The sequence below is a fragment of the Oryctolagus cuniculus genome, chromosome 15 (genome assembly GCF_051225735.1).
Source record: "Oryctolagus cuniculus isolate XC-2025 breed Fujian yellow rabbit chromosome 15, ASM5122573v1, whole genome shotgun sequence".
NCBI classification, from domain to species: Eukaryota; Metazoa; Chordata; class Mammalia; order Lagomorpha; family Leporidae; genus Oryctolagus; species Oryctolagus cuniculus.
The window spans coordinates 52,057,863-52,067,083 of NC_142881.1; the positions used below are offsets into that span (position 1 = coordinate 52,057,863).

The 9,221-nt window shown below is 45.8% G+C and overlaps 1 long non-coding RNA gene across 1 annotated transcript; it reads right to left on the minus strand.

Annotated features, from left to right (window-relative positions):
- Positions 1-4,917: 4,917 nt before the first annotated feature.
- LOC149121996 (uncharacterized) lies at positions 4,918-8,480 on the minus strand. Its single transcript, XR_016222204.1, has 3 exons — positions 8,324-8,480; positions 5,784-6,209; positions 4,918-5,131 (listed from the first exon to the last, which is right to left on the minus strand). It is a non-coding gene; the product is annotated as an uncharacterized LOC149121996 (long non-coding RNA).
- Between the last annotated feature and the right edge of the window lie 741 nt (positions 8,481-9,221).

Consider the following 9,221-nt stretch of genomic DNA (forward strand, 5'->3'; position numbering starts at 1 on the left):
GTACTAGGTTTCCAGAACAGTGTCCCCAGGGCTGAGTGCTAGTCTTTCCCTTCAGTCTCAGATGAAAATCCCTTAAGTCAAGGCTCTGACTGAGGCAGAGGGGAGAATTGTGGTTGACCAACTTTGTGGTGCTGGGGGAAGAGCTTGACTGTTCTGCTAAGGGTGCTGGGGAATTGTTCCTGGTCCAAAATCACAGGTCACCTTGTACAGAAAGCTCTGATAAGTTACTGGCAAATGAGGCAGGAGCTTCCTAAATGTTTCCTGAAGGAAATGATTAAATGAATGAGCAGATGGAAAATGAATGAATATCTAACTGGAATTGCCTTTCTATTACAAATGTTTTCAATTCTATGACGTTTTAAGCCATTTCCCACTGATTATAGAAGTTAGGGATTTTTAAAAAATTATTTGTATTTGAAAGGGAGAGAGAGAAAGAGAGAGAGAGGGAGAGAGAGGGAGGGAGAGAGGGAGACAGAAGGAAAGGAGAAAAGAGAGAGAGAGAGGGAGAAGGAGGCAGGGAGGGAAGGAGGGAGGGAGGGAAGGGGGGGGAGGGAGGGAGAGAGAGAGAGAGAGAGAGATTTTATTTTTTATTTTTTTATCAACTGGCTCACTTCCCAAATGTCCACATTAGGCTTGGCTGGGCCAGGCTGAAGCCAGTAGCCCCTGAACTCTAGCCCTGTCTCCTACATGGGTTGCATGGACTGAAGTACTTGAACCACCCCTGCTGCTCCCCAGAGTGTGTGTTAGCAAGAGGCTGGATTGGAGTGAGCTAGGACTCCAACTCAGGCACTCTGAATGGGATGCAGTTGTCCTGAGCTGTGTCTTAACTGCTGAGCCCAACACCTGCCCCAGAGATTTTCTTGTGTAACCATTTCATGCCCGCCTCTGTGTAAACTTGCCTTAGAGATATGGACACGTGAAAGAACATGACTAAAATACTAAATTCCTTGGCTGCCTTTGGTTTCATCTTCAGCCTGGGTCTCTTAGGTCAAGGAAGACTCAGTAAGCGGGTTGTGACCTCCTGAAAGATCCTCAGGGAATCAAACAGCTTCCTGGTGAATCAGCGCTGAGGTCAGGGCTGAAATGCAGCTTTGAGTCTCAGCAGCTCCTGCACACCAGCCTGTGCTTGCCCTGCGCGCCATGGCAGTTTCTGGTGACCTTAGATCGGGCAGCAGTCGATACACGGTCTCTCCTGAAGCCTGCTGAGTGATCAATAAGCTTTTTGAAAACTCTCCCTGTGATCTTGCATTCACATTTACCGTATTCATAGAGATGAGAGAATTGCAAAGACCTTCATCATAGCATTCTCACTAGTTAGAAAAAACAGCATGTATGGAAATGTTATATACAATAATGTTACCATGGCTACATCACCAAGTCAGTTATTTTTTCAGTTCCATTATAATCTTATGTGGTGACCATCACTGGCCAAAATATAATTATGTGTACCGTGAGTATATGTATATTTGTATTTCTCTAAATATAAGTGTCTATCTTTATCTTATCTCATTTGGTTTTGTTTCTCTGGACAACCTTAATAAAGAAAGTTTCTGTGCTATCTTAAGCAAGAGACATTGATAACTTAAACTCGGGGCTATGGCAGTAGATATGCTAAGTCAGTACTGTGCTCAGGGTAGAGTAGGAAGGTAAAGTCATCAGGACTTGATTATGAACTGCATATAAGGAAATGAAGGAGAGAGATAAATTAGTTGTTTGTAACTCTATTTAGGGGCAGAAAGACTAGAAATGTTTACATGCAAAAGAAATGGGTCTCTGTTGGCGCAAAGGGATAAAACTCATCTTCCAACTACCAGAAAGAACCTGTAAAACTCACTGAGATGTATACATGGTTTTAAAAATGTCTGCAGGAGTTGGCGTGGAAGTGGTCAACGTGGGAACTTGTAAACACTTATGACAGATAGGTTAAAGAGATCTTCCACCATAGTGCTGGGCATCATTCTCAGGGAATTTTAGTCACTGCTGAGTCAGGCCCATGGAGACTCTGAAAATCTCCTTGTTTTAATTATAAAGAGTAGATCTCTTCCATGTCTCCCCAAAAGAAATTATTTTCCTTGTCATAAAAAAATCAATTATTGCTTTAGCTATTCTTTCTCAAGTTGACAAGTTAAACTTGACCTTGCAGGCACTGAAGGTCATTTACAGGAAGGACTTGGGCACTGGGAGGCTGATTATGCACTTTGATGGGAAATTAGTAATTTGAAACCTGTAAGAGCAAATATTGCACTGTGCTTCCTTGTTCCTGTTCATGACAGGATTTATTTTTATAGAAGAGGGGCTGCCTAGGAGGATTCACAAGGGCAAGTTCAGTGCTCTTCTGACTCCTTAAGGACTCTGTGTGATGTCAGGCAAACCATGTCCCATCTCTGGTCCTTTATTTCCTCCCTTATGAAATGAGATCAGAAACCTCTGCTCTGTCTGCCATATGGAAATATCCTGAGTTTTAAGGCAGATGAAGCTAGTAATCCACACCACTTGACATTTGTGAAGTAATTCCTTTGTACCAGGCATTGTGCTGAACCTGGTGGTTTAAGACAGCAGCCCTTCTATTTGCTTCTGGTTCTGTGAGTCAGCAATTTGGGCTAGACTCAGCTAGATGGCCTCATGTCCTTCTTGGATCATGGATGTTGCTGCAAATTGTCTGTGAGCTCTGCTGTCCTCTCTCCTGCATCTGTCAGTTGGTGGCAGCAATTAACAGATTGGCCCAGAGGGCATCAACTGGGGATTTGTGGTTCCGCCGTGTGGCCTTTCATCCTCAAGTTGGCTGGGTTAGGCTTCTTCATATGGGAGTTTCAGGGCTGAATTCCAAGAGGTAAGGGCAGGAGTTACAAGGCTGCTTGTGTCTTAGGCGTGAAAGTCTCATATATCACTTCCATCGTGTTCCATTGCTTAAGGCAAAACACTGGAACGACCCAGATCCAGGGACCAGGAAATAAATTCTACTTTTTGATAGGGGGAGTGGGAAGGTGACATTGCAAATGGACCTGTGTACAAGGATAGAAGGAGTAATCATAGCTGACTCTGCAAATAACCAACTGCACTTGTAAACATGTCATTTAATCTGCCTAACAACTCTGTATCCATATTGGAAAGATGAGGAGACTTAGACGTAGTGAAGCTGAGTAACTTGCTCAAAGTCATGTGGTCAATAGTGTCTAAGCTGAGATATGATCCAAGTAGCCTGGATCTAGAAACTATGTTTCTTTCTTATGGTCTTCTAAATGGAAATCTCGACATGATAGTTTGCTTGTGTTTACGTATACCCCATTCTCTCCTGGGGCACATGGGACAGACACTATGCATCCCATCCCTTCAAGGCTGATTAGGATCATGTAACTGGTTCTGAGCCCAAGGAGGCATTTAACATCAAGTGTAAATTTTCCATTTTCTCTCATCCCCTACCTCTGAGACCCTAGAAACCAAGGGTTGAAATGGTAGAACTATGGAATAGAAGTAGACTGCACTTCCTAATTACCATTCAAAAGGAAGTTGCCTGACCTGCAGCAGGGAAAAAAAAAATTGCATGTGCTAGGCTGCAGAGATTTTCTGATCTGTTAATTCAGCAAAGCTAGCTCTCTCCCTACAAATACAAACTTCCCTTTATTGCTCTGCTTATAAAATCAACCCATAATCTTATAGATTATAATTAAATAGAAAAGAATAAACCGTAGAAATTGTAACTAAACAGAAAATAATAAAGAACAATTTAAAAGTCACTCCAAAACCTGCTACTCAGGGACAATAATTCTCAATCTCTTGGTGATATCACTACAGATAACCTATATGTATAAAGATAAAGCAACAATTTATAAAATAGGTTCATATGTTCATATTCCCCATATCGTCTGATAGTCTCCTCTTATTATCAAACAATCTGATTTGAAATTTTTTTTCTGATCACGTAATAGAGATCTTTGCAGGAAACTGTGAAATATATAGTAGACAGCAGGAAGGATTTCAAGAATGTGTGCAAGACGGGTTCTATGTCAGAATGCTTGAGTTCAAATCCTCACACTCATTAATCTTGAGAGATTTACTTTGTCTTATTGTGCTTCCATTTCTTCCCCTGTATAGGGAAGGTAAGAATAGTAGGAACTTAGGGCAGGTGTTGTGGTGCTGCAGGTTAAACAGCAGTTTGGGACGCTACATCCCATGTTCATGTGGTGGGCTGAGCCCCAGCTACTACTCTGCTTCTGTTCCATCTTCCTGCTAATGCTTCCTGGGAGGCAGCAGATGATGGGTCAAGTGCTTGGGCTCCTGCCACCCAAATGACCTGAATGGAATTCCGAGCTTCTGGATTTAGTCTGGCCAAGACCTTGCTGTTGCGGGCATTTGGGGGAAGTAAACCAATGGGTGGATGAAGGTTCTTTCTCTCTCTCTGCCTTTGAAGTAGATGAGGAAAAAAAGTAGCAAATCTCTTTCACAGTAAGGAGCATATGAAATCAGGTTTTATGGAACATTCTGTACAGTATCTGGCATGTAGCTAACACTCAGTGAGTGTTTACTGTTATACCAGACTAGCAAAATGACACATTCCTCGAGTTGTGCAAAGAAAATGCAGCCTGTTGACTTTGCAATAGATTTTTCTCATAAGAGATTGGACAGCAGGGGGCGGCTCATAGTGGTGAAAGAAAACAAGTCACATTCCGTCTTTAAAAGACTTTCAAGGAAATACTTTGTCAATCCAATGTCAATCTTCATAATGGGGCTATTGCCCTCCACCCCATACCATATCTCGCCACAAGTGGTTTTTCTGGATGAGTTAAAAACTGCCGATGTCTCCTGGCAACAGAAGTATACTTGTTATCTTTCTAAATTTGTTTTTCCACGGTATGAATGGGTTGTCTCTGCACTGGCACTCATTGCAGCAAAACTAGTTGCACTTGATTTTCTTTTAAAGATTTATTTATTTATTTCAAAGTCAGAGTTACACACAGAGAGAAGGAGAGGCAGAGAGAGGGAGAGAGAGAGGTCTTCCATCAGCTGGTTCACTCCCCAAATGGCTGCAAATGGCCGGAGCTGCGCCGATCCGAAGCCAGGAGCCAGAAGCTTCCTCCGGGTCTCCCACATGGGTGCAGGGTCCCTAGGACTTGGGCCATCTTCTACTGCTTTCCTAGGCCATAGCAGAGAGCTGGATCAGAAGTGAAGCAGCTGGGTCTCAAACAAGCACCCATGTGGGGTGCTGGCACTGCTAGCGGTGGCTTTACACACTTTGCCACAGTGCCAGCCCTGCATTTGTTTGTTTGTTTGTTTTTTAATTTTTTGACAGGCAGAGTGGACAGTGAGAGAGAGAGAGAGACAGAGAGAAAGGTCTTCCTTTTGCCGTTGGTTCACCCTCCAATGGCCGCTGTGGCTGGCACACCGCGCTGATCCGATGGCAGGAGCCAGGTGCTTCGATGGCAGGAGCCAGGTGCTTCTCCTGGTCTCCCATGGGGTGCAGGGCCCAAGCACTTGGGCCATCCTCCACTGCACTCCCGGGCCACAGCAGAGAGCTGGCCTGGAAGAGGGGCAACCGGGACAGAATCTAGTGCCCCGACCCGGACTAGAACCCGGTGTGCCAGCGCCGCAAGGTGGAGGATTAGCCTATTGAGCCGCGGCGCCAGCCCCAGCCCTGCATTTGATCTTTTGACTAACAGTAATATTTTCTGCTGCCAGCTGGTGACTTAACTTTGCCTGCAATCATTGGAGGTTCTGACCTTGGAGGCCTGCTTCTTTCTCCCTGCCCCAGGCCTTTGCAACTTTGAAGCTTCTCCCTATTCCCTCACCAGGGCACACCGGAACTCCCTGGATACTTTGCACCCCATACATGGGTCACAGGGAGCAAAGGACACTGCCTCTTCTTCTTCCAGTCAGTCCATCCCTCCTGCATGTCTGGCAAGTGGTTGGCAGAGTCTGTTGCGTGGAGGTTCATTCCAAGATTGCAAACTCCTGCTGTTTTGGCTTTTTATTCAACGTCAGTAACAACTCTCTGCTCTCCAGGCCCAAGTCAGTTCATGAGTGAGATAGCCTGCTTCCTTGCCCTTTCTCTGTTCTTGTGTCCATGATTTCCAGGCGCTGATTGGGTCAGGCTTTCTCCTTCATCTTCTTGTTTGCAGGAACTGCTCTTATACCAGTAAGGCTCAGCACTCAACTTCAATGGTAGGGGCAAAAATTCCTCCGCAACAAGGAAATTATGTCTCTTGATATGACGGCTACAAAGCAATTAGGAACTAGAGTTAACGATGAATACAGATACACTTAATGTTGTCAAATAGTGCCCCATCATAGGACTATCAGTGTTTCTCTCCCAGGGCCCTTCCGCTTTTCCTGTGGACTTAGCTTGCCTGCCAGATTCTGGATTTTCTGGCTGATTTGCCTGTTACAAACAGTCTGAAGGCAGCGCACCTGCTGTTTGCCTGGAATGCAGGAAATGAACATCATTCCATATGGGCTCTTTAACACCCACCCACATGGCCCCAGACACCAGCAGTAGATCCTCTGGTAACTGTGGGCCAGGCTTCACTGGGCGGCTGCTTTCCTCGGAAAGGCCACGTTTAAAAAACCTTTCTTCATTACACTTCCATCACACTGATACGAAAGCAATTTTTGATCAGCCTGCTAGCTACAGGCTAACCCAGGATATCCTCTCTTTCTCTCTCTCTCTCCCTCTCCCTCTCTCTCTCCCCCTCCCTCTCTCTCTCCCCCTCTCCCTCCCCTCCCCCTCTCTCCACTGTACATACAGCTAAAAAAAAAAAACACTCGTGTTTCCATCAGTGGCTGGTGCATGATTAACACTCTGAGCCAGAAGTGCTGGTTGAATGAAAACACCCCAAGTGTGAGGGGAGGGGCTGCCCCCATGACCTCTCCTAATTATGGGTGAATGTCCCAAATACCCCACTTTGTCTTTTATTTCTGTAAACCACGACACAGGTTTTGACCTTTCTGTGCATGGTTTACCAGACAACTTAAGAGTTCATTTGTATCAAGTGATGAAGAAATCGTAGGCTCCTGTCCCTCTGGGAGAAAGAAAATTCATACCAAATAGGAGGGAAGTAGGCCAACAGGTGTGTGCGAGCCAAGTGTTGCTATTTGCTATAAGCAGGCAGCTGGTTTTAGGGGCACTAGAAGTTGGAAGAGCTGCCCCCGGCGTTGCCATAGGTCAGTGACAAGAAGCCCGGCTGTGTTGGTCCGGGTCTCCGCCAGGTGCTTTTGCAGCGGTGCTGCTTTACGGTACTGTGAGAGGCCAGAAGCAGCTGGCCAGTGCTTGCGCGATCCAATAAACATAACCCATGCAAGGTGAGACGGTGTCTTGGCTGGTCTGCATGGTTGCAGGCTCTCGGTGCCCGAACTCTGATCCTTTAGTACCTCGCGCACAGCCCCTGCTGGCAAAGGGTCTCAGTGGACCCCGGGCAGGGGCACGTGGGTCGTGTCAGCACGACTCAGCTGGACTTGGAGGCGGCTCTTCTGTAGCGCTCTCCGGTAGGGTGCTTCCTCCCCAATTCTCTTAAATACACGCAGGGTTTCTCAGTAAAGAGCCAGTGAGGCAGAAAACGATCAGGACGAATTAAGACTGAACAGCCAGAGGGAAAAAAAAAAAAGATCCAGGGTTCAAAGAATAGAAAGCTTATACTTGGGTGCAACCAAGAGCCAGAAGGAAGTCTAACTGCAACAGACTGGGAGAATTGGACCTGGAACAGGCAAGGTAGCACCGTAAGATCATTGAGTGAATTCTCACAACAAGCTTTGGTTGACAGAGCCCTAAGTCCTTCATGTGTGGTGAAACTCGGAAATTAAAACCTGCATGTGTGTGTGTGTGTGTGTGTGTGTGTGTGTTTCTAAACACTCACTGGTATACACTAGTATCTCTTGGTTCTACGGAAGAAGTTTGTTTCTTTTATGGTGCTAATTGAGTGTCTTCTTTAAACTCTGCAAATCAGGCCCTCTATCTTTTTTTTAAAAAGATGTGTTTATTTATTTGAAAGAGTTACACAGAGAGCCTTCCATCTTTTATGGTGGGGTTTTCTCAGGGAAAATCAGAAGCTTCAGGGAAAGAAAGAGGAAACCTGTAGGTGAGAGAATAATAGGAGGAGGGAGGGAGTAGCGCATAAAGGGAGCAGAAAGGCAACGAAAGGAAAGCCCAGTGCACGCCTGTGGGTGCCGAGTGGTTGGGGTCTTGTAATAGAGGACAAAGTTCTCACCATGAACCAACTCCTGCCCCTGAGCGGCCTCCTCGATGGATCTTGCCCCTCTCCTCTCGTCCCTTCCCTCTCAAAGTCATCTTTTACCATTCTCCCTCTTGCTCCTTTTCTCAGCCGCCTTGGCATACCTGTTCTAAGAGGAGCACACCAGATACATTCCTGCCTCGACGCCGATGCCCATGCTGCGCTGTCTGCCTGCAGAGCCCAGCAGTCTCCACGGCTCTCTTTCACCTTCAATCTCAGTTTAAATTCTTAGTGAGGTCTTCTCTTTAAAACTGGGCCCCACCTCCCAAGCTCACCTGTGCCTGCCCTCTCTAGCACTTACAGCTATTTAACACTCCTTAACTGTGTATTTTACTCGCTTGTTTTGCCTGTGGTCTGACCCCCTCACTTGAATGTAAGATTTGTGAGGACAAGGATTTTTTTTTCTAGTTTTGTTTTTTTATTTTATCTGCAATACACAAAACAGTTTTCAACACATAGTAAAAACTCACTTGGTATTTGTTGAATGAATGAATTCATGTGATTCTTGCCATTCTAAAAACTCAAGTTATCTGTGAGTTTAAAAATGTGCCTTTTTCAGACCAAAGGCAGAAGGCCTGATTACAGGGTTAACCTAATGATTGTCTCTGAAATGTAGCATTTAAACTTGGCTTACAGATGATTTGCTAATGGGATCTCCGAATGTTGTAGGAGGGACATCAAAGCAGGGAGAAGACTTGGGGAGTACTGGGGCTGCTTTTGCAGTTGGTGTCATCAGGGAGGTCGTTCATCACCGCTGGAATGCAGGGAGGGAGCAGCCCTTTGAAGGGCCGGGGGAGGGCATTCCAGGCCCAGGGAGCGATGAGTGCAAACACTGGATGGCTGGAACAAGCCCAGTGTTTTGGACCAGCTGTAAGAAGGGCAATACACTAAAACAAAAGTCAGCGCGCTGGAGAGAAGCAGCAGCAGACATGGTTGGGGGCTGAATGGGGAGGAGTTAGATTTGAATTGTGACAGGAAGCCATGGGACAGGAAGCAGGAGAA